Source organism: Labrus mixtus, chromosome 5, assembly GCF_963584025.1.
Source record: "Labrus mixtus chromosome 5, fLabMix1.1, whole genome shotgun sequence".
Lineage (NCBI taxonomy): Eukaryota > Metazoa > Chordata > Actinopteri > Labriformes > Labridae > Labrus > Labrus mixtus.
In genome coordinates, this window is record NC_083616.1 from 27,426,938 (window position 1) to 27,451,991 (window position 25,054).

Sequence of the window (25,054 nt, forward strand, 5' to 3'; positions counted from 1 at the left end):
ATAATTATTATTATTGTCAGTTCATCATCATCAGATTGGCCTGGATTGGATCTATTGATTCATTTTTAGGAAGCTGTTACCAGAACAAAGCTATTGGGTTATTTACACAGGTTGCAGCCCAGACTTTTATCTTGAAGGTTATGTTCTTGGGTTTATTCTACGATATTCTCAAACTGGCAGTGTAATCAATTAATCCTTATATTATCAAATCATACATCACAAAATATTACTGTGGTCATATTTTTCTCATATCAACCAACCTTTAGTCAGGCTTTCCAGGTCTTTGATAAGTACTACAGGGACGTTAACTATTAACTTCTGATAACTGATGTCATTTCTAAGCAGTGTCCCACCCATTTTATAAAATAAAGGTTGGTCTTGATTTTGTGCCTTCTCTGCAGTCTGAAGTTCATCGATGCACTAAAGGCAGCAAAGAAGATCTCGCTTGGTGAGTGGACACGACTAAATTATGAATATAAACTTAATAGAATAGATTTGAAACCTGTATTGTAAAAAAAGAACTGTATTCTTGTATTAATAGTTAAAACGGATAGGTACTGACATTATATAACAAAGAGTAAGCTCTTTAACCTGCTCCTTTGTAAAGTGTCTTGAGATCACATTTGTTATGAATTGGTGCTATACAAATAAGATTGATGGATTGATTGGTTGGTACTGATCCACAGGTGTATGCTGATAGTTAAGGACGGGAGAGACCCTGGACTCAATGATGGAGGGCCAACAACCCACAGACACCTCAGGTTAGAAACAACAGAAATAAACACCTTGAGTTAAACTGTTTTTGTTTAAAGATGATCCCGATGTTATAACGTTTGACTGATACAGTGAAAATGTTGCTGTCTTGTGTTAGTCATGTACAGATCAGGGTTGGAAATGTTTTGCTCAACTGGTGACTGGTAGATTTTTGAATCCAACAGTTCCAGTCGTAGGTAGGCGAATAAGTTAATTTCCAACCCTGGTACAGATAAGATTTCAATCACAAGTTCAACGTTCAGAATAAAGGTGAATAAGGAAATAACATTTTATACCACTCATTAAATACAATCCCATTTTTTACCACCATAAGTTACACATTGACTTTGTACTATCAGTGTTTCTAGTGCTATGAAGGAAAGAAGATTTATAATCCCCCTTTTCAAACAGTCCCCCTGTGGTCTAAATGAAACATCTGTGCTGTGCTTTGGTCAAAATATAACATGAATCAAGCACCAGAGGAGGTTTGTGACCCTGTATAAACCAGCTCTCTCAGAACGCTCCATTTTGATGTGTGTGTCTCTTTAAAGAGTGGGTGGAGATACCAGGGGTGGGGAGGGTATTTTTTTTTACCAGAATCCCACTGTGACATCACAAGGAGAGCACATTTGAAACGGAGCATTTTTCTCTGTGTTGTAAGACTTATGCAGACCACAAACAAAGGACTGGATGGATTTATTTCACATATTGTGGGTCAGTAGACACTCAGGTTACCCAAATATATGTTCAAAAACACTGTGGAAGTGGATTTTTCACAATATGTCCCTTTTAATTTGCAAACTTATAATTTAAGTATTTTTAAAAAATATTTTCAATTTAATTTCACTTTTTGTATATACACATCCCACAGAAAGTAAGGAAATTTGTGTTTGATAGATTATTTATTTGTTGTAACAATGCTTCTTGGCAATAAATCTTATACCGTTGGAAAGGCTGTTTATGTCCCTTTTAAATAGTGCCACATTAGTAAGTAACATGAATTTGTGGGATGAGCAGCAGAGCTGAGTATGTGGGTTGCGCCCATGAAAGACTTGCCAAATCGTCTCTGCCAAACAGCTTTTGGTGGAAGCAGTGTGATGTTGTTGGGCAGCATCTCCCACACTGGAAAAACAAGGCTTGTCGTCATTGGAGAAAATCTCAATGCAGACAAATATCGAGATGAGATTGTGCAACCCGTGGCAATCCCATATCTCCACAGTCTGGGACCGAAGATGTCCTCCAAGATGACAACGCTCGCCCTTACAGAGCGGGATTTATCAGAGACTACCTCCAGAATTTGGGAGTGGAGAGGATGGAATGGGCTGCCTGCAGTCCTGAACTCAACCCCATTGAACACTTGTGGGATCAGCTTGGGCGTGATGTTCATGCCAGAGTGACCAACACAACCACATTCGCTGACTTACAACAAATGCTGGTTGAAGAATGAGATGCCATCCAACAGCAGTGTGTGACCAGTCTGGTGACCAGCATGAGGAGGAGCTGCCAGGCTGTTGTGGCTGTGTATGGTTCTTCCGCACGCTACTGGGGCTCCTGTTTGTTAAATGAATCAATTGTTAAATTGCCAATATGTCTTTTATTCTTCGGACTTCAATCATCCAATCCACTACACAACACCAAAGAAGAGTCAACAGCAAAATAAGCTGTTTGGCAGAGAAGATTTGTCAAGTGTTTCATGGGCGCAACCCATACTCAGCTCTGCTGCTCATCCCACAAATGCATGTTCCTTACAAATGTGGCACCATTTAAAAAGGGAAATGAACAGGCTTTCCAACAGTATGAGATGTATTGCCAAGAAGCATTGTTACAACAAAGAAATAATCTACCAAACACAAATGTCCTTATTTTTGTTTATTTTTACAATAACAGAAATGTATACAATTTTAAAATATTTATAATGTAATACATTTTTTTGAATGGCATTTCCCGACGCCCCTCTTGGTGGCTCGCAGCCACCCGCTTGGTCCCGATCCCCGCTTTGGGAACCAATGATCTAGTACACATTGTTAGTCATTTGGACAGAACAGACTCCGGTCAAAGTATTCATTTTTGGTGTAGTAAAAGTAAAAGTTTGTATTGATATGAGATATGAGAGCATAAAGGTAAGTGGAATAGCAAAGAAAAAGGTATAAAATCCTTTTTAGATATTATGTATCATCTATGTTAAAATAAATGAATGGGTCACCATTTAACACAGGAAATTGTCATTTGGTGACTTTATTATAACTATTACCTTGTAGTAGTTTTATATTTATGATGCTGAAAAAAAACTAATCAGCTCATTGACACACTCCAGGCTGCTCAGTAAAAGGGGTGTTGACCTAAAATAATATACATTTCAGTATGAAAGACTTCAATACATCTTCTCTCTGTTACAGCTAAAGACACAGCCTTTCCCCTGAAGTACCGACACAGCATAAGATTACCACCTACCAGTGAGTACAAACTAAGATATAAATCTTCTGATGTTTTGTAAATGAGAAATAGTCCGTGAAGACCATAAGGAAAGTTCATTTCAACCCTGTGTTAGTCATCAGGATCAATTGTGTTTATTCTCTTTGGTTAAACCCAATCTGCAAATATTCAGCCTTCTAGATTAGAAGCTAACCCAAACACTGCCTTGTCTGGGTTCATTAAATCCCCAGGAGGTGCACACTGCTGGTTTTACTCATTGCCTTCTCACTGTGTCTGGATTAACATTTAATGCCACTCCCAGTTTCTCCAGGCTGACTGCTGTCAGGTCTGTTAACCTGTTAGCTTCTGACTTGATTTATTGCCATTGTAAATATTTTTGAACAAGCTTATGGTCTCAATTGCAAGTTTTACATCTTCATCAATGGAATACTCTCTTGATTTTTTAAATTATGGTCCCATTTTCAAAAATACACTTCATCATCTTTTTAAAACACTAATATGTGTCTCTAGCCTGTCTACAAACCCCCCAATGATGAGAAAAGTCCATCCTCTCCGTCTTTTGCCTGCTCCACTTTTCAGAAAATGTGTGCTCAAATAGGCTGTTTGGAGATTTTCCCTTCATGACATCACAAAGGGCAGTAGCCCCTCCCCCAGGTGGGTGACACTCCCACAGCTAGGTGTTTGTTCTGCCCTCTGAGTCTGCCTTCTCACCGTAAACAATAGGACATGGAGCAAGAAAGCCCGAGCCACCCAAGCCCTTCTAGACAGATTTATACAGTAGGCATGATCAAGTGGCTCCCTGGGATTGGGAAGTCACTACCAAAACAGCCTGTCAAAGAGCAGAGAGAATTAGCAATTCATATCCACATATTTTTCTAATTCTGTGTTTTCATTTCAGTGTCTAAGATGGTCATTTCATCATTGAAGTCCATGTCAGGATACAACAACGAAGCTTTGACACTGGTTCTATGTGGGAGGAGTGAATCGATGAAGACTTTAGCAGCTGAGGCCGTTTTACGTCAGACCGATCACCGTCTCAGCTCTAGCTCACCAGAGTTTGGAAGTGTTTCCCTGATGGAGCTTCCTGCCTTGTATGGAAAACCTCCAGAGGCTGTGATGGAGGAATCATCAAGGTGTATCTCCTTCTGTGACCCTGAAGGTGTCAATGCCTTCATCCATGTCCTACCTGTGGGTCCACTCACTGATGAAGACAAGGAAGAGTTCAAAACCATCCAGAGCATCTTCAGCTCTCGACTCAAAGTTATGAAGACCATGATTATGTTCACTGTGGAGTCAGACCAGACCACTACAGATATTGATAACTTTCAGAAAGACAATAAGGACATCCAGGAACTTATTCAGAGCTGTGGAAGGCAATATTGTTTTATAAACATCAAGGACAAGCTGCAGATCTCAAGGCTGTCTGATGCTGGGGAAAAGAAAAGATCTAAAGGATCTGCTAAGGCTCGAGGGAAGGCAAACGAAGATAGAAAAGCAGCAGCTGAACTGTGGGATGAAGATGAGAAACAGGAGACTGCAATGGGAGGTGACGATGAAAGTCAGAACAGGGAGTGTCTCAGGATGGTGGTGATTGGAAAAACAGGCAGTGGAAAGAGTGCAACAGTAAACACCATTTTAGGCAACACACATTTCACACCTAGAGTCGCCCCGAAGCCAGCGAACACATCTTGTGAGAAAGCAACAGGAGAGATTGATGGACGGCCTGTTGTTGTGGTCAACACCCCAGGCTTGTTCGACACAACTCTGTCTGATGATGAAATCCAACAGGAGCTTCTTAAATGCATCAGCATATTGTCTCCTGGACCTCACGTGTTCTTGCTGGTGCTGCAGATTGGGAACATTGCACAAAAGGAGAAAGACTCTGTGGAAATGATTAAGAGTGTTTTTGGTAAAAAGTCTCAAGACTTCATCATTATTCTTTTTACAAGAGGAGACGCCCTGGAAGGTCGGTCAATTGAGAGTTATATAGAGGATTGCGATGGTTTCGTCAAACAACTTGTACATGACTGTGGAGGGAGATACCAGGTCTTCAATAACTATGCTGACAAAAATCACAAAGAAGGCAAGAACCGCGGACAAGTCGGAGAGCTGCTTACCAAGATCGAGGCAATGAAGCAGGCAAATGGGGGCAGCTGCTGCAACGCTGAGATGTTCCTATGGACAAAGGACGCTGTTCAAAGGGAAGTCCAGAAAATCATGAGAATGGAACGGAGAGCCAGCAAAATACAAGCTGAAGACATGGAACAGCTAAAAAAGAAAATACAAGAAATGGAGAGTGATAAACAAGAGGTAGACAAACTGAGAAAAGAAATAAGAGACATGAAGATAGTACTTGCTGAAAAGAAAAAAGAAAATGGATGCAACATCTCCTAATTATGTTTAACAGAGAACATTTAAAATAAGTCCATTGAGGCTTGCTTGTTCACATTAGAGAACAAATCTTATTCACTCATACTAGCCCTTTTCAGACTGATTTACTTCGCAAATGTGCTGTATCTTGTACATTCATATATATACAGGACTTTTTGGTTAGGAAAATTAAAGCTTGGTTAATTTCTGACAAGCATCATCAAAGGTCACATATCATGTAAAAAACACTTCACCATGTTTCTCTAACACTAATATGTGTCCCTAGTCTGTCTACAAACCCCCCAATGATGAGAAAAGTCCATCCTCTCCGTCTTTTGCCTGCTCCACTTTTTAGAAAATGTGTGCTCAAACAGGCCGTTTGGAGATTTTCCCTTCATGACATCACAAAGGGCAGTAGCCCCTCCCCCAGGTGGGTGACACTCCCACAACTAGATGTTTGTTCTGCCCTCTGAGTCTGCCTTCTCACCGTAAACAATAGGACATGGAGCGAGAAAGCACCGAGTACACCCAAGCCCTTCCAGAGAGGGGGCGTGGTTAGACACAGCTCATTTACATTTAAAGGTACATACACAGAAACAGCCTGTTCTGAGCAGGGCTGAAATAGAGGGGTTTATAGACATGATCAAATACAGGATCAGAGTGGATTTACAACAAGAAACTTCACACACATGTTTTGGGGAACTCTGAGACGTATTTAAACTTTTTGAAATGGATAAAAATATGTGACCTTTAAAGAGTAGTTCACAGCCAGAGCTGTTTTCATGAAGTAAAAGAACTGCCAAAAAACATACTTAAGTCGGCTTTTCACCTTAGTAATGTAGAGAACAGAATCAGATCCTGGACCAAATACTAAATGGAAAAAATTGGAAAGGCCGTCTCTTATAGGAAAGACTGTTTTATTTCATCTTCAGTAATGCCCTGAATCAAAGCTGTCTTCTCTCATTCAATTATATTGTCAACCCCGTAAACTCAGTTATAAACAGAGAATAACAAACTGTTTATAAAACCTGTAATTTGTTCAGAATTATGTGTCAGCTTCTATTTGAGATTTTGCAATGGTAAATGGACTTGAGCTTGTTTAGCACTTTTTTAGTCTTCTGACTACTTAAAGCTCTTTTACACCGCATGTCACACCTACACATTCACACACTGATGGTAGAGACTGCTGTGTAAAGAGACCATCAGAAGTTACTAATCCCATTCATACGTCGCCGACTAAGATCAATTTGGGGTTAATTGTCTTGCCCAAGGCCACATCGGACGTGTTGCTGCAGGAGCTGGGGATCGAATCCTTTACCTTCCGGTTCGAGAGACAACTGACTCTACCTCTGAACCACAGCCGCCCAGCTTTAGCCCCGTTTCGACCAGAGGAACTTTCCCCCAGAAATATGGTCTTTTTGAAGAACTACTTGCGTTTCGACCAAATCTACCAGGGTAGAAATGTAGTTCTGGGTAGAAGAAAGAAAAGACCCTGCTAGGGGTTATGTTCTTTCTAAAGGTCCAGGGACTTTTGAGAAGAGGGCATGCAGCCCCTGCAGCGCTGAATGTCTCTGATTGGTCAGTCAGCAGGGTTTTAGATCAACCACCGTGTTAAATTGTTTCGCAATATGAGGCCCTATAGCGGTTTTCTGAACTGCGGCATCAGTCTGAGACACTGTGAGGGAATATGATGTGCCTAAAGGAAAAGACTTGAAGGTCCAAACACAAGAATCCTTTAACCACAAATAATATGTTGGAAGAAACATTGAATAGAAAAAACTGAATGGATATAAGAACTAAAGCATTGAAAATAACCTGTGTCTGTGACCTTTTACTGTATTCCTACGTGATATTCTAGGTGATTCTGTTATTGTGTTTTAAGTTTTAGTGTGAGCGCTTTGACTGCAAATATGTATTCATCTAATGTTCTCTTTGTGTATATAGTTTCTGTTAAAAGTTCTAGTGTCTTATTTAGCAGCTATTGCACATTTTACTGCAGTAATACGTTAAGGAATATGTTGTAATTGTACTTTTGGTTTCAAGCGATGATTGTTTTGAATTGATAGTTTAAACTTTTTATGATTTACTCTTGTTGAACTTGTTGTTGTCACTTCCTGTTTTATTTTGTAATTTCCTCTCCTGTGTAGTTTTATTCATGTTCCTGAGTTTAGGCTTTAGTGTTTCCTGTTTTATTTTGTAGTTTTTATCCCCAGTGTTTCCGGCCTATGGTCACTTCCTCCCATTTGTGTGTCCATCCCTTTTTTATGACCTCATTATTCTCACCTGTTTAATTATCCCCGCATGTGGTTCAAATGTCTACCTATCCTGTGCTGTTTCCTCCTCGGTGTTCTTTTGGATTTTATGTTGGACTGTTGATGGACATGAAAAAAGAAAGCTTTTTTTTTTGTTAAATACATTATTTAGTTTGGTCTGCACTTGGGTCCTCTTCTTTGTTTTGTACTAACTGTGACAGAGTGTACTGACCAGCATAGACTGGAACAACTTGATTTTTTGTTTTGTACAGCACACACTAATATTAAGATGCTACTTAACTGTATTCTTGCCTTACTCTTATTCACGTAAATATTTCTTGTACTTATTTCTTGACATCTTTCTTACATTCCTATTCTATTTGATTAATATTTTGTTGTATATAACAATATTTCTACTGCTATATTGTGTTTAAGAGCAATTCTGATTCTGATTCTGATATAGTCGCTAAAATTTGTTACATCCAGAACATTTTTAGAAAGGTTCCAGTGAATGTGAGAAGCTATGCTAAAATAAAGCTGTCTCCTTTGTTTGGGACACGCCCGGCAGTATTCCCTGGCAGTGTTGTAGTCAAGACCATGCTAACCGAAGCCAAGAAATACCCAAGACCAGAGTGCTCCGAGATTGAGACAAAACCAAGACCAAGACCATAAATATCACAGAAAAATCATCATCTTGTGTTTAGGGGGCGTGTCACTCACTTAGACTGTAACACCGGGAAGGCTGCGGCTATAACCGGGGGATAAAAATTAAACTACACATGAATTGAAGTTATTTGTTATTTTAAAAAGAGGAGTTTTCCTTCTAATCTCAGTAATGACGTGGAGAAATAGCCTTTCAGTGGTGGTCTTGACCGGTCTTGATTTCCACCTAGTCTGAGACCGAGACCTTCAAAAAGTCTCTAGACCAAGACCGATTTCTAGTACTACATCCCTATTCCCTGGAACCTGTGGAGGTCGAAAAAAAGGAAAACACACGAGGATAGGAAATTACAAAATAAACCAGATTAAATCATGATAAAATTGACTGCAGGCTTTGATTTAAGTGTCAGCTGTACAGATGATGACATTAAATAGACTGCATGAAATTCAATAAAACGATAACATAGAGATTAAAAATCAAATGTCTGAAATTATTAATGACACTGATGATTTACTTTGTTAAAGTGCTCATGATGGATAGGCCGGGTCTTTGTAACATAACAATAAGTAAGGTCTTTTACCTGCTTTTTGTAAAGTGTCTCGAGATAACACTTGTTATGAGTTGACGCTATACAAATAAAAATTGATTGATTGATTTAAACTATCTGTTTGTAAATGTGTTATGTTGATTCTTCTTCATGTGTTTGTGGCTATAAAGTATAAACATATATCAGAATTTGTTTTGAAGTCAATTTTTATCCACCACTGCTGTTTGCAAATAAAACCAAGTTGTCACAGAACTCCTTTACACCTGATTAACTTTGCATTTTCTGTCTTTAGGTATAAAAAAAGAAAACAGATTATGAATAAGTAAAGTCTGTGAGGCTGGTCGAAATGTCCTCAGTCACCTTGGAAACAACTGTACCTACATGCTGTGGGAATATCCTTCAATTCTGTTTTGAAACCACATTTTAAATGTGTGAGCTGCAAGTTTCATGTAGGTGTGCTGAAATAATTGCTCCAACAGAACAGAGAGACCAGCAAATAGATACTTAAGTCGTTACATTTCAAATAAAACCAAATTATTAAGTGAAATGAAAATAAAATTAATGTTTAAAATGACTAAAAATGTAAGTTTGCACATAACAGCAGTAGGTGTCTGCTGCTCTTTACACTCAAACATGAACACACCTGTGTGTTCATTTAAGTTTTTTAAGGCCACTGAGTCATAAAGTCCATACATACATGGAAATTACTTTTATTCTGCTTCTAGCCAATCTAACAATAAATTACTTTACAAAAGTACCTCCCAAGAGAGTTGGTGTTGTATTTGCAGAAAATGTTTGCATTGACCAGGTTGTACACTGGCCTGGGAAATGAGGCAAGCAAGGCTTTTGCAAATTCTGTCAAATCAATGCAACCACCACCCTCTAATGTGTATCTCTGCTTCACTGCAGAAAGAAATTGTTTCAGATATGACCATTTTGCCGCGGCTTAACTGCCACAAATGTTGATACCACTGATTCAAATGTGGTGTGATAATATAAAAGTTATAGTTTCTAAACTTATTTGAGTTATGTTTAGTCAAGCTTACCACATAAGTCTGACTGTTTTTCAGTCATATACAGTAACATTTCATTGGCATATTTTACAATAGATCTGATGTGAAATCTGCTCTGACACATATAAGGGTGACAGCACACACCCTTGTGGAAAGTCAGTAGAAGTGCACTTTAGTTCAGACAGAGTCCCATTTACTCTGACTCTGTGTGTCTTATTGGTGAGGAAGACCATTATCCAGCCTGCCACATTTCTTTCTCAAGTCAAACTGTTCCAAACGCCTCCTAATTAAGATATGGGGCTGGATTGAAAGCATGAGTCCCATTACCTTCCAGAAGTCTGAAAAGCATGTTAAGCAGAGTGACTGTAGCGTCCTCCACTCCTCTGTGAGGCCGATATGCAAACTGCATGGGATCCAGCACATGTTCAGTTAGCCTCAGAACCTCAGACCTGACCAGTTTCTCCAAAATGTTCATTAAAATTGAGGTCAGAGCAGTTGGCATGAAATCATTTAGGGTTTTAGGGCAACTGGATTTAGGGACATGGACAACCACAGCATCTTTCCAGAGATTGGGGACGTGTTTGCAAGGACTTATTAAAATACTGTGAAATACAGGACTCGGCTGTTTTGCACATGATTTCAGTAAACGTCCACAGATATTTTCTGGGTCATGTTTTTTGTTTACTTTTACAGAAAGGAAGGCTTTTTCAACATCCTTAAGGTGAATGTTAAAGTGCTGATTGTCCTTAAGTTTAAGACTCAGAATTTCATTGATAAAGATAAGATAAGATGAACTTTATTGTTCACCTTGGACATCACAGTGCTCTGATGCAGTAGCAAATTATCAAAATACATTCATTCGTTAGTAAAACATGTCAGTTAAATAATCATTCAATTCCATACAAGTAAATTACTAAAACCATAAATGTGTCATAATTAAGAAAAGTGATGAACAGTGCATGTACAGCTACACATCTACACACACCCACCCACACACACACACATACATACACACATCTTACAGCTAAGTGTTGAGGGCTTTGATGGACAAGGGGACAAAGGAATATTTGAAGCGCTTGTTCCTACCTACTGTAAGGGTACCCTGTATCGTCTGCCTGAAGGGAGGAGCTGGTACTCAGGGTGCTAAAGTCAAGAGGATCAAAACGACAGTCAAAGCAATTAAGAACATTAGCCAATTCAGTATCTGTGTTAAAAGCATCTAAAAAGACATGAATGATACTCTCTGTATTTTGGAGACCTGCTATGGTTTTCATAGTTGCCCAGGCTAAGCCAAAATTTCCAGTTCTGACTTGTAGTTCAGCTTTGATCTTAAAAGTTAAATCTTCAGCTCCTTAGTAGCTGAATGTAGATCAGATGATGATCCCTCTTTAAAAGCACATTTCTTCCTTCTTAAGCAGGACTTTACAGATGAGGTAACCCATGGTTTATTGTTGGGAAAGGCTACATTTTTAACACGCTTACAGGGGATGATCATGTCCCTACAGAAGGTCACATATGAGTAGGTATACATCCACCAAGGATTCCACATCATCTCCACAGAACTGTGTAAAAATGTCCCAGTCAGTGCAGTTCTAACATTTGATGTCTTTAGTCTTAACTTTGTCTCTCTTTAAAACAGTCCTGTGTGGGCAGTTATGATCCGCCGAGCCCAGAGGAGGAAGTGGGAGGGATTTGTAGGCGTCCTTAACAAACCCATAACAAAGATCCGATGTCTGTCTAGTTACTGCGGTCAAGCCAGCCGCTCCTCGCTTTTACATGGTGAAGTGAGCCGCCCCTAAATTTGAAGTGCCCACGTATTCTGATCTTTATGGTAAATGCTCCGGACTCCAGAGCGAGCAGAGAGAGAGAGCGATGAAGTGAAGTGCTAAATGCCTAGGTCTTACCATAAAACTGAGATATACGTGTATGAAACGGGAGCAAACAAAATACTGTTCAGGGAATAGCTTCGGAGGTCGGTGAAATTAGTTTGAGAATAATACTGCGAGTCTGCGATAACTTCCGTTTTTCAAAATAAGGTGTTTTCCTGGGGAAAAAATAGTAGTAATATATGTTCTTCCATAAGTAGACAATGATTCTGATATGGATGGACTTAGTACTTCCTAGACTACGTGCACAAGTAATATGAAGTACTTTTACTGTGTACTTTTTGAGAAATCCATTGACAAAGTCCATTATAAATCACTATAATGAGTCTTTTTTATGACTTTGATGTCTTGTAAAAAATAATTCTTCCATAAGTAGAAAATGATTCTGTCCATTGAAAAAAAAATCCATCCAAAAAAATCCATTGATTTTGTGGATTTCACAAAAAGTACACAGTAAAAGTACTTCATATTACTTGTGCATGTAGTCTAGGAAGTACTAAGTCCAACCATATCAAAATCATTTTAAAAAAAAAGGGATCTTATAAAATCGCTCTCTCTGTCTGTTACTCCTGCTCGCTCTGCAGTCCGGAGCATTTACCATAAAGGTCAGAATACGTGGGCACTTCAAATTTAGGGGCGGCTCACTTCACCATGTAAACTCGAGGAGCGGCTGGCTTGACCGCAGTGACATAGCCTACTGGTGAAAGTTTCAGAGTGAGTTTTTGAGAGAGACGTGATTAAAAACAAACAGTATGAAGTTCAGTGCATCAGGCGAGATCGATCAAAGACGGTACCTGAGGCAGCGTCTACCTTCAGGTGAATAAAGCCATACACCATTGTATTAAAAAGTTGAGGGAGCTCGCGGGGCAGGTAAAAAGGGCGTAACGATACGTTCCCCGTGATAACCGTGGGCAGAGGAATCCGAGTGAGCCGCTGTTTCCTCATGTGTAGTCTGACGCCTCCTCGTTTGCCCCTCTTTCTCTTCTTGTCCATCTTAACACCACCATGTTCATCTCTCAGAATAAAGTCCGATAGTTGTAGCGTGGGATCAGTCGGCTGAGCTGGACCGGCAAAGTTTAGCTTCAGCACCTGGTCCCTGGAGTATTGAGTCCTCACCGTCCTCACCTGGCACAGTGCCCTGCGGACCTCGCAGGTAAGCAGTCTGTATAAAATAATACAGAATATCCATACTCGATATGTGAAACCAGGAGTGCCCCGATCAGATGTTATAACACAAGACGTTGCGAACTCATAGAAACATTAAAAACACAACAGTTTCCCGGCTGGTCGTTGTGCGCGCATGCGTAGATCATTTCTTAGCAGTGTCCCACCCATTTAATAAAATAAAGGTTGGTCTTGATTTCGTAGCTTCTCTGCAGTCTGAAGTTCATTGATGGCACTGTAGGCAGCAAAGAAGATCTCGCCTGGTGAGTGGACACGACTAAATTATGAATATAAACTTAACAGACCACCAATTGCCCCAAGAGGGATTAATAAAGTTGTTTGAATCTAATAGAATAGATTTGAAACCTGTACCGTAAAAAAAAAAAAGGACTGTATTCTTGTATTTATAGTTAAAACTGATAGGTACTGACATAACAAAGAGTAAGCTCTTTAACCTGCTCCTTTTTAAAGTGTCTTGAGATCACATTTGTTATGAATTGGTGCTATAGCCTACAAATAAAGATTGATTGATTGGTTGGTACTGATCCACAGGTGTATGCTGATAGTTAAGGACGGGAGAGACCCTGGACTCAGTGATGGAGGGCCTACAATTCACAGACACCTCAGGTTAGAAACAACAGAAATAAACACCTTGAGTTAAACTGTTTTTGTTTAAAGATGATCCCGATGTTATAACGTTTGACTGATACAGTGAAAATGTTGCTGTCTTGTGTTAGTCATGTACAGATCAGGGTTGGAAATGTTTTGCTCAACCCTACCAGCCACAGTGGAGGGTCAATAAATGTAATGTGACAGAGTGATTTGTGACCAGAAACAACTTAAATTGAGCTGCTTCATGCGCTCCGACTTTGAGCAGAGACAGAAGGTCCTGCACACTCACATCAGGGCTACAGATTCACAAAAACATGCCAACATGTTTCAGCCATACGGGCCTTCATCTAGGCAGGTACAAAATGGCAGCCAAGCTACTGATTTACAACCAGTCACATAATCAGTAGTGGTTTAGTAAAAAGGTTACACATTTGGACAAATAAAGTAAATGAGTTGCCATGATGAATATTTAAAAATGTCAGGTATTGATCATTTACCAAGCTCAATCAGAGGTGGAGACAGATTAGAAAAGCTCCTACAAAGAGAGTCCTTTTTGATTTATACATTGAAAGCTGTGCAATATCCAGGTCTAAATGGGGAACTGGACTTTTCTCTAGTTTTCTTGGTTTTGTTTTTCAGCATTTCTGACAGAGTAATTTGTGCAATATTTAGTCACATTTAGATATAAATATACATTTTAACTCTCATTACTAAACCATGTGACTACTACTGATCGAGGCCAGTTCTAGGCAATGCCCTGATGAAGGCCTGTGTGGCTGAAACATGTTGGCATGTTTTGATGAATCGGTAGCCCTGATGTATTAAAAACTTTTTATGCATACCCCTCTGAGTGCCTCAGGCCGCTTCAATAGCTTTTACATTGGATCCCTGCACTGAAGAGCACCAGAGGGACTAATTCATTTCAACTATTTTGAAAATATTTTTCAACACCCATGCAGCACAATTTATTTTAACTTCTTGTATATATTTTTACAATAACGGAAATGTTTACAACTTTAAAATATTTTTAAAATAATTCGTTTTTTTGAATGGCATCTCCCAACGCCCCTCTTGGTGGCTCGCAACCACCCGGGTGGTCCCGACCCCGGCTTTTGGAAGCTATGATCTAGTTCACATTGTTAGTCATTTGGACAATCCCTGTCCCTGTCAGAGGGGAGGGGGGGGGGTGGGGGGTCTCCTGAGGTAAGATGTGACGTAAAAAAACAACGCAGAAGTAGCAGCCAAAGCAACAGAGTCCGCTACACGACGTTCTAATGAGAATATTCGCCTTTATATCAATGCTATGTGTAGTCCAATGGAATGACAACATCCATATGTGTGAAAAGGGTTATTGCAACCCAGTCTCATGTCAAAATGTGTAATACCTACGTTGGTCCACAGCTCAAAACGTAGTAGTTTCACAATAATGGCTCTAAAATTGTGACATGTCTACGTTTCCTTTTCCCTATTCTTTTGTATAGGCATACCTCAGGTCACGTGACTGCCCAGTTTTCCCCTGGCGAAAAAAAAAACATGGCGGACATCCCTTCTATTTTCGGTGGAAAATGCAATATTCTAAGATAGTTTGAGGCTTAAGTGTTGTTTTGATAACCTTTCTGGCGACAAATGTACATTGTATCTTCATAATCTTCGTTCGGTTTATGTTTATGATCTTTAGTTTGTTCGTTTCTACGAAGATTCTTTCAGGTCTCGATAGAGAAACGTTGGAATGCTACGTTTTCTACTGTTGCTATGGTGGTAGCTATGGACGCTATCAACAACAAACCGGAAGGAAGTGGACGTTCGGTTCGTGGCTCTTAAAACGGGTTACATCAGACCCTAGACATCAAACTAAACTTCTATGCAATAAATAATGATTTCTGTTACATTTTTATGGATGTCTTTCATTACAACCAAATTTAATAAAACAATTGGAACAGATCGATGCATATTAGCAACATTATAAACTATAACATGTAACAATACATAAAGACAATACTGTACAGTTTGTGATTTATATGATTTCATAATTTTAATTAACAAAATAATCCTGACGGATTAGATTAATACCAGAAAATGCAATCAATAAAATAAACGGCCGGCAATAAGAACTACCAACGGGCGCATGACACTGACATCATATAATGACGTACTGATAATCGTCACTTGTGAGCAACCTCTTTATTAGATCTTTCAGGGGGTATTTACTGATGTTTTTTAAGGTTGGTTGCAAAAACACAATCTGTGTTAACCAAAGATCCCATTCCAGGAATCTAAGCAAAAACCCATTCAAAAAGTCCATTATTTCTATGGTCTGCCAGTGTACTGCTGACATGCGCAATCGTGCAGTCACGCCCACTGTCGGTTTAAAGGCTGAGGGCCCCCCCTCCCCCCTCCCCCCTCTCCCTCCTCTCCGTAGACTCAAATTTTAAATCCCTTTTTCATACACTTATGTTTGACCTAGAACCCCCAAATTTTCACCAGTTGTTGAGATTGGGAACTGTCACCAAAACAAAAATCAACTTCCTAGGTCTCTTCTAAGAGATTTTGTGAGCCCACAAGTCACTTAAGGCCCCACTCTCAATTTGCCAAACCTTTCACAATTGAAACACTTTTATCAAAACATCAAAAAAGGGTCTTAAAAAGTGTGAAAATGTTCCAAAAGACAGAGGGTCATTCTCCACTATATGCTGTATGCTTTGTGAACAAGACTGATGTTAAAAACTCATTTTAAAGGTGCTTGAAAGAGCTAATTTGACCATTTGAGGCCTAGCAGAGACATGAAGCCTTTTGACCTGTTCAACCCTGTTGCTCTATGAAAGACATTAAACTGAATATTAAAACAATGCCTGATGACAAATTAGATTAACTCTTCTTTAAGGAAAGAAGGATAAAAAAAAAAGTACTAGGATGAATTAATATGGACAAGAACATAAGAGATTTTTACTTTTAGCCATAATTCTAAACCAAGCACTTAAGGCTGTCCTCCAAGCATACAGTTCCCCAGATTCTATGATATACTTACACCAAAACAAACAAACAAACAAAATAAAAAAAATAAAAAAACATTTTATGTACTGGGCTTTGAAAGAGCTCTATGAAAGTATGACTGCAAGACCCCATGCCTATGAAATGAGAATATTTAAGTTTTTGGCTTAGAGCTGAACGACATATATCGTTGGAAAGGTCTCATCCTGGAGAGTAACATATGTGAAGATGAGGTTTCAACATGACCCCTGTTTTGAAATAATGCCCTTTGAACCTTGACCCAAGGGCATGTTTGAAGGCTTATACCTCAGCAACAAAAGGGGCTACAGACATGGGAATAACTGTTTTAGAGAGGTCTTGGAACAAAGTATCATGTGAGGGTAGTCAGCTCACCAAAACAACATGGGGAGCTGCTATATATGGTTAAAATACATTTTAACAAATGTATCAATTATTTTTTAAATATCTGATAACATAAATGTGTTAACCATCCAATTAAACTCCCCTCTGTACCCTCAGTTATATATATATTACTTCTTAGGTAAGGGAAACATTGAGATTTGTCTAAAAGACTACAATTCCTCAGAGTCAAGTCATACAGCTTGATACTGAATGGCGCCATAATTGTAGTCTTTTCCGTTTCCAAAAAAAGGTTGTAACTAGGATTATAAAAGGCTTACAAAAGATATATTCACTCAATATGTCACGGATCTCGTGTGGCCGAAGTATTTATTGCATAGTACATATGATCTATGTTAAAATAAAGTACATACAGTGGGTACGGAAAGTATTCAGACCCCTTTACGTTTTTCACTCTTTGTTTCATTGCAGCCATTTGCTAAAATCAAAAAAGTTAATTTTATTTCTCATTAATGTACACTCAGCACCCCATCTTGACAGAAAAAAAACAAAAAAAACTCTGCCATTCTTCCTTGCAGATCCTCTCCAGTTCTGTCAGGTTGGATGATGAACGTTGGTGGACAGCCATTTTCAGGTCTCTCCAGAGATGCTCAAGTGGGTTTAGGTCAGGGCTCTGGCTGGGCCAGTCAAGAATGGTCACAGAGTTGTTTTCCGAAGCCACTCCTTTGTTATTTTAGCTGTGTGCTTAGGGTCATTGTCTTGTTGGAAGGTGAACCTTCGGCCCAGTCTGAGGTCCTGAACACTCTGGAAGAGGTTTTCTTCCAGGATATCTCTGTACTTGGCCGCATTCATCTTTCCTTCAATTGCAACCAGTCGTCCTGTCCCTGCAGCTGAAAAACACCCCCATAGCATGATGCTGCCACCACCATGTTTCACTGTTGGGATTGTATTGGGCAGGTGATGAGCAGTGCCTGGTTTTCTCCACACATACCGCTTAGAATTAAAGCCAAAAAGTTCAATCTTGGTCTCATCAGACCAGAGAATCTTCTCATAGTCTGGGAGTCCTTCATGTGTTTTTTGGCAAACTCTATGCAGGCTTTCATATGTCTTGCACTGAGGAGAGGCTTCCGTCGGGCCACTCTGCCATAAAGCCCCGACTGGTGGAGGGCTGCAGTGATAGTTGACTTTGTGGAACTTTCTCCCATCTCCCTACTGCATCTCTGGAGCTCAGCCACAGTGATCTTTGGGTTCTTCTTTACCTCTCTCACCAAGGCTCTTCTCCCACGATTGCTCAGTTTGGCTGGACGGCCAGGTCTAGGAAGAGTTCTGGTCGTCCCAAACTTCTTCCATTTAAGGATTATGGAGGCCACTATGCTCTTAGGAACCTTGAGTGCTGCAGAAATTCTTTTGTAACCTTGGCCAGATCTGTGCCTTGCCACAATTCTGTCTCTGAGCTCCTTGGGCAGTTCCTTCGACCTCATGATTCTCATAAACTCTGACATGCACTGTGAGCTGTAAGGTCTTATATAGACAGGTGTGTGCCTTTCCTAATCAAGTCCAATCAGTTTAATTAAACACAGCTGGACTCCAATGAAGGAGCAGAACCATCTCAAGGAGGATCAGAAGAAATGGACAGCATGTGAGTTAAATGAGTGTCACAGCAAAGGGTCTGAATACTTATGACCATGTGATATTTCAGTTTTTCTTTTTTAATAAATTTGCAAAAAATTCTACATTTCTGTTTTTTTTCTGTCAAGATGGGGTGCTGAGTGTACATTAATGAGAAATAAAATGAACTTTTTTGATTTTAGCAAATGGCTGCAATGAAACAAAGAGTGAAAAATGTAAAGGGGTCTGAATACTTTCCGTACCCACTGTATATCAGTTAATTTTGGATATTTTGACTGTTATTCTAGAAACGGGAATTTTGGTAGTTATGTCTGGCGTTGTGCACAGAGGGAACATAATTAGGGTTGTAAAAGATGTATATCTACCCACTATATCAAATATTTACTAAAGCCGAATGGGTTTTGTAAAATAATCTAGACTATATATATTGTAAAAAAAGTGGTCAAATCAAACCTGTTTTAAAAGATAGTATTAATCTGTCATGATTATTTTTTTTAAATAAAATCATATAAATCACACATGAACTGTACAGTATTGTCTTTATGTATCAAGGATTGTTACATTTTATAGTTTATAATGTTGCTAATATGCATCGATCTGTTCCAATCATTTTATTACATTTGGTTGTAATGAAAAATGTAACAGAAATCATTATTTATTGCATAGGAGCTTAGTTTGATGTCTAGGGTCCGATGTAACCCGTTTTAAGAGCCACGAACCGAACGTCCACTTCCTTCCGGTTCGTTGTTGATAGCGTCCATAGCAACCACTATAGCAACAGTAGAAAACGTAACAGTCCAACGTTTTTCTAGCGAGACCTGAAAGACTGAATAAACGATATCATTCCCAATGGATTGTGGGATGGGTAGTTCCTTGACTCCGGACGAAAATGATGTACACAGTCTTGAACCTATACCTTTGTTTCCGTTTTTAACGCCGTTTTGGTGCCGAATTGAATGTACTATAGTCACGAGTGTTAGAGTAGCTTGTTGTTTTGGTCCCAGGCGCCAATCTCTTGATAAAAGGATTTTGTGAAAAATCAATGGAGGATTTGAATGGGAAAATTTAATTCCGGAACCAGAGCTGCCGAAAAAAGAGCCGCGAACCGAACGTCCACTTCCTTCCGGTTCGTTGTTGATAGCGACCATAACAACAGTAGAAAACGTAACGTCCCAACGTTTTTCTATCGAGACCTGAAAGAATCTTCGTAGAAACGAACAAACTAAAGATCATAAACATAAACTGAACGAAGATTATGAAGATACAATGTACATTTGTCGCCAGAAAGGTTATCAAAACAACACTTAAGCCTCAAACTATCTTAAAATATTGCATTTTCCACCGAAAATAGAAGGGATGTCCGCCATGTTTTTTTTTTCGCCAGGGGAAAACTGGGCAGTCACGTGACCTGAGGTATGCCTATACAAAAGAATAGACAAAAGGAAACGTAGACATGTCACAATTTTAGAGCCATTATTGTGAAACTACTACGTTTTGAGCTGTGGACCAACGTAGGTATTACACATTTTGACATGAGACTGGGTTGGTTATTGACACACTCCAGGCTGCTCAGTAACAGGGAGTTGCTATTGAACTATAATGAACATACATTTCAGTTAGAAAGACTTCAATAATTTTAAATATTTCTTCTCTCTGTTACAGCTAAAGACACAACTGTTCTCCTGAAGTCCAGACACAGCATGAGATTACCACCTTCCAGTGAGTACAAACTTAAACCCTTTTCACACATACGGAAATCTCCTGAAAAACTCCGGAGATTTGGCTACCCGGAGGTTCTTCAGGCTATGTGTGAACGCAAACAGCCAAATTTTTTGCGCAGACTTTACCCGGAGTGTCTCCGACCAGACCCCGAGTATTTTTTCCACAGAAAGTCCGAGTGAGCTGATGTCTGAACTTGGCAGCATATACTCTTGAGATTTTCAATTCGAGCCAATAGGACCCGAGTGACGTTTATATAGTGACCGGCTAAAGTGTCTGCACGCGACCACTACGATCTCCGTGCACGTAATTAAACGGCTGCATTATGTTTTCTGTTCGTCAGTATGTTGTTCTCCTCTCTTTTGTGGATGTTGTAATTCCATTGGATTACACATAGCATTGATATAAAGGCAAATATTCTCATTATAACGTCGTGTAGCGGACTCTGTTGCTTCGGCCGCTACTTGCGCGTTGTTTATTTACGTCATGTCTTACCTCAGAAAATCCCTCGATCCCCCTCCCCTCTGACCCCTCCGGAATCTCCGGAGCGGTCCTCCTGTAATTATCTAGATATTATCCGGAGTGCAGATGTGAAAACGGCTTTCAGATTTTAATCTTCTGATGTTTGGTGAATTAGAAATAGTCCGTGAAGACCATGAGCAAAGTACATTTCACCCCTGTGTTAGTCATAAGGATCACTTTTGTTTGAACCCAATCTGCAAATATTCAGCCTTCTGGATAAGTAGTTTTTTGGTGGGGGTGTTTCTGCTGTAAATATCCAATGATGAAATCATGAAACAGACTGTGGATTGTCTTTATCTATTCGGCCGAGGTCAGACAACGGCAACAGAACACAAACGGCTGACAAAGTTTTCATGTTACCAGTGTTGCTTATATTATTTTTTCCTTCTATTTTGGTATAATTCTAAAAGGCTAGAAGAAAGAGATTACCATGACTTGTCAATGTCAGACATCAGCGCACCAAATTGGCTTTGCTTTTTTCTTGTTACAACCCGACTCTTAGTCGGAGACGAGGTTGACCAAAATAACACCAAATGTATTTATTTACCCTAAGAAGAGGATTATATGCATGAGGACTACACAGGGCCAAGGTGTAGCTCATCCCCTGATTACGATCCCACCTTGACCTGAAACTGTAACAGAATAACAAACAAGCAGCACAGGAACACCAAAAGGTGTGGACGGGTCATCACATTCTGAATACACATTAGTAATAACTTGGGTTGATATTATTTAAAGATTGTTACTGAGTTATATAGTGTTATAGTAGTTAATTTCACTTTCATTCTCTGACTGACTTTGCATAATACTGTACATTGCACCATAGGTTTTTTTTTTTTTTTGTGGTTTGTCTTTCTAATTCTGTGTTTTCATTTCAGTGCGTGAGATGGTCATTTCATCACTGAAGTCCATGTCAGGATACAACAATCAGGTCATGAACCTGGTTCTATGTGGGAGGAGAGCATCAGTGAAGACTCTAGCAGCTGAGGCCGTTTTAAGTCAGATCGATCTTCATCCCAGCTCTAGCTTACCAGAGTTTGGAAGTGTTTCCCTGGTGGAGCTTCCTGCCTTGTATGGAAAACCTCCAGAGGCTGTGATGGAGGAATCATCAAGGTGTATCTCCATCTGTGACCCTGAAGGTGTCAATGCCTTCATCCATGTCCTACCTGTGGGTCCACTCACTGATGAAGACAAGGAAGAGTTCAAAACCATCCAGAGCATCTTCAGCTCTCGACTCAAAGTTATGAAGACCATGATTATGTTCACTGTGGAGTCAGACCAGACCACTACAGATATTGATAACTTTCAGAAAGACAATAAGGACATCCAGGAGCTTATTCAGAGCTGTGGAAGGCGATATTGTTTTATAAACATCAAGGACAAGCTGCAGATCTCAGGGCTGTCTGATGCTGGGGAAAAAAAAAGATCTAAAGGATCTGCTAAGGCTCGAGGGAAGGCAAACGAAGATAGAAAGCAACAGCTGAACTGTGGGATGAAGATGAGAAACAGGAGACTGCAATGGGAGGTGACGATGAAAGTCAGAACAGGGAGTGTCTCAGGATGGTGCTGATTGGAAAAACAGGCAGTGGAAAGAGTGCAACAGCAAACACCATTTTAGGTAACACACATTTCACACCTAGAGTCGCCCCGAAGCCAGCGAACACATCTTGTGAGAAAGCAACAGGAGAGATTGATGGACGGCCTGTTGTTGTGGTCAACACCCCAGGCTTGTTCGACACAACTCTGTCTGATGATGAAATCCAACAGGAGCTTCTTAAATGCATCAGCATGTTGTCTCCTGGACCTCACGTGTTCTTGCTGGTGCTGCAGATTGGGAACATTGCACAAAAGGAGAAAGACTCTGTGGAAATGATTAAGAGTGTTTTTGGTATAAAGTCTCAAAACTTCATCATTATTCTTTTTACAAGAGGAGAAGCCCTGGAAGGTCGGTCAATTGAGAGTTATATAGAGGATTGCAGTGGTTTCGTCAAACAACTTGTACATGACTGTGGAGGGAGATACCAGGTCTTCAATAACTATGCTGACAAAAATCACAAAGAAGGCAAGAACCGCGGACAAGTCGGAGAGCTGCTTACCAAGATCGAGGCAATGAAGCAGGCAAATGGGGGCAGCTGCTACAACACTGAGATGTTCCAATGGACAACAGACACCATTCAAAGGGAAGTCCAGAAAGCCCTGAAAATGGAACGGAGAGCCAGCAAAATACAAGCTAAAGACATGGAACAGCTAAAAAAGAAAATACAAGAAATGGAGAGTGATAAACAAGAGGTAGACAAACTGAGAAAAGAACTGAAAGACATTCAGAAAGTACTTGCTGAAAAGAAAATGCAAGAAATGGAGAGTGATAAACAAGAGGTAGAGAAACTCAGACAAGAACTAAGAGACATGAAGAAAGAATATCGTGAAAAGAAAAACAAAAGAAGATGCAAAATCTCCTAATTATGTTGAACAGAGACCATTTAAAATAAGTCCATCGAGGCTTGCTTATTCACATTAGGGAAAACATTTTATTCTCTCATACTAGCCCTTTTTAAGACTGCTTTACTTCACAAAAGTGCCATCACTGGGTTTAACCGTCATCACGTCTTTGTTCATTCATCTTGATTCCACGACGACGTAATATTGGTGTCCCAGTCGGTGAATTCAAAAATTTTCCGGCGTTGCAGAAGCACAGCACAGTGAAAGCTCCACATACACACACAGTAAGACATGCGCACACACACACACACACACAGTGCTGCGCTTCCTGCTGAAACAGTCTCCAACAGGGGGCATCACTTCATCCCCTCATTAAACCTCTGCATAATTCAGATTGAAGCCGAAACGTTGCAGGGTGTAAATATGGCGGCTTGAAACGGCAATCTTCATAGAACTACGGTACTATGAAGTATGAACAAATTAAAAAAACATTACAAGAAGTCTCCAAAAATTGAGATTCATTCTTAATTTTAACTCTTTCAGTATAGAGACTTTTAAAGATGAGGACTTTTTGCTTAGGAAGATGTAAGCTTAATTCCTCAAAATCATTAAATGTCATATATTATGTAAAATCATGTTTCTCTAACTCTAATACGTGTCTCTTGTCTGTCTACAAACCCCCCAATGATGAGAAAAGTCCATCCTCTCCGTCTTTTTCCTGTTCCACTTTTCAGAAAATGTGTGCTCACAAAGGCACGATTGCTGTGCTTTTCTGTTTCATTTCAATTTTTTCATTGGTCTCTACCACTTTTTCCATATTATAAAGCCGCCTCTATTGATTTTGTGCTTACATGTTATTATGTTGATATCTCCTGATGTTTATAGTTAGTCACTCATTATGGTAATCCTCCTGTAACTGCAGGGTTTTTTTTTCTGCTGGAGACGATTTTACCAATGTAAAATAATTTTTGTTTTCACTTTTGCCTTTTGTAATATCCATGCATAGGTCCTGTTGACCTTTAACGTGAATTTTTTGCGTAGCCTAATTTCTATTTTGCTCCTGGTTTTGTATCACATGACCTCTCAGGGTTGTATATATGTGGAGGTGTGTCCATTGACTTGGTCATGTCTGATGAGAGGCGAGGACCCGAAACGTTACACATTTCATTTATTTGGAGCTACTTCTGGTGTGTGGACTCAGTGTTGTAGTCAAGACCACACTAACCGAAGCCAAGAAATACCCGAGACCGAGACAAGACCAAGACCATAACTATCACTGAAAAATCATCATCTGGTGTGCAGGGGGCGTGTCACTCATTTAGACCGTAACAAGGTTGCGGCCGTAACCGGGGGATACAAAACAAATTATGAATGATTTGAAGTTGTCTGTTTTTTCAGAGAGAGGCGTTTTCCTTTTAATGTAATGACGTGGAGAAATAGCCTTTCAGTGGTGGTCTTGACCGGTTTTGATTTAAAATCCAGAATCTGCCTAGTCTGAGACCAAGACCGATTTCGAGTACTACATCCCTATTCCCTGGAACCTGTGGAGGTCGAAAAAAAGGAAAACACACAGGGAAAGAAACATGAGGATAGGAAATTACAAAATAAACCAGATTAAATCATGACAAAATTGACTGCAGGCTTTGATTGAAGTGTCAGCTGTACAGATGATGACATTAAATAGACTACATGAAATTCAATAAAAC

The 25,054-nt window shown here is 39.7% G+C and overlaps 1 long non-coding RNA gene and 1 pseudogene across 1 annotated transcript; one reads left to right on the forward strand and one right to left on the reverse strand.

Annotated features, from left to right (window-relative positions):
- The first annotated feature begins 342 nt into the window (after positions 1-342).
- Positions 343-23,369, forward strand: LOC132974797 (GTPase IMAP family member 4-like; annotated as a pseudogene).
- Positions 7,785-8,229, reverse strand: LOC132974892 (uncharacterized). Its single transcript, XR_009673150.1, has 2 exons — positions 8,110-8,229; positions 7,785-7,893 (listed from the first exon to the last, which is right to left on the reverse strand). It is a non-coding gene; the product is annotated as an uncharacterized LOC132974892 (long non-coding RNA).
- Positions 23,370-25,054: the final 1,685 nt, after the last annotated feature.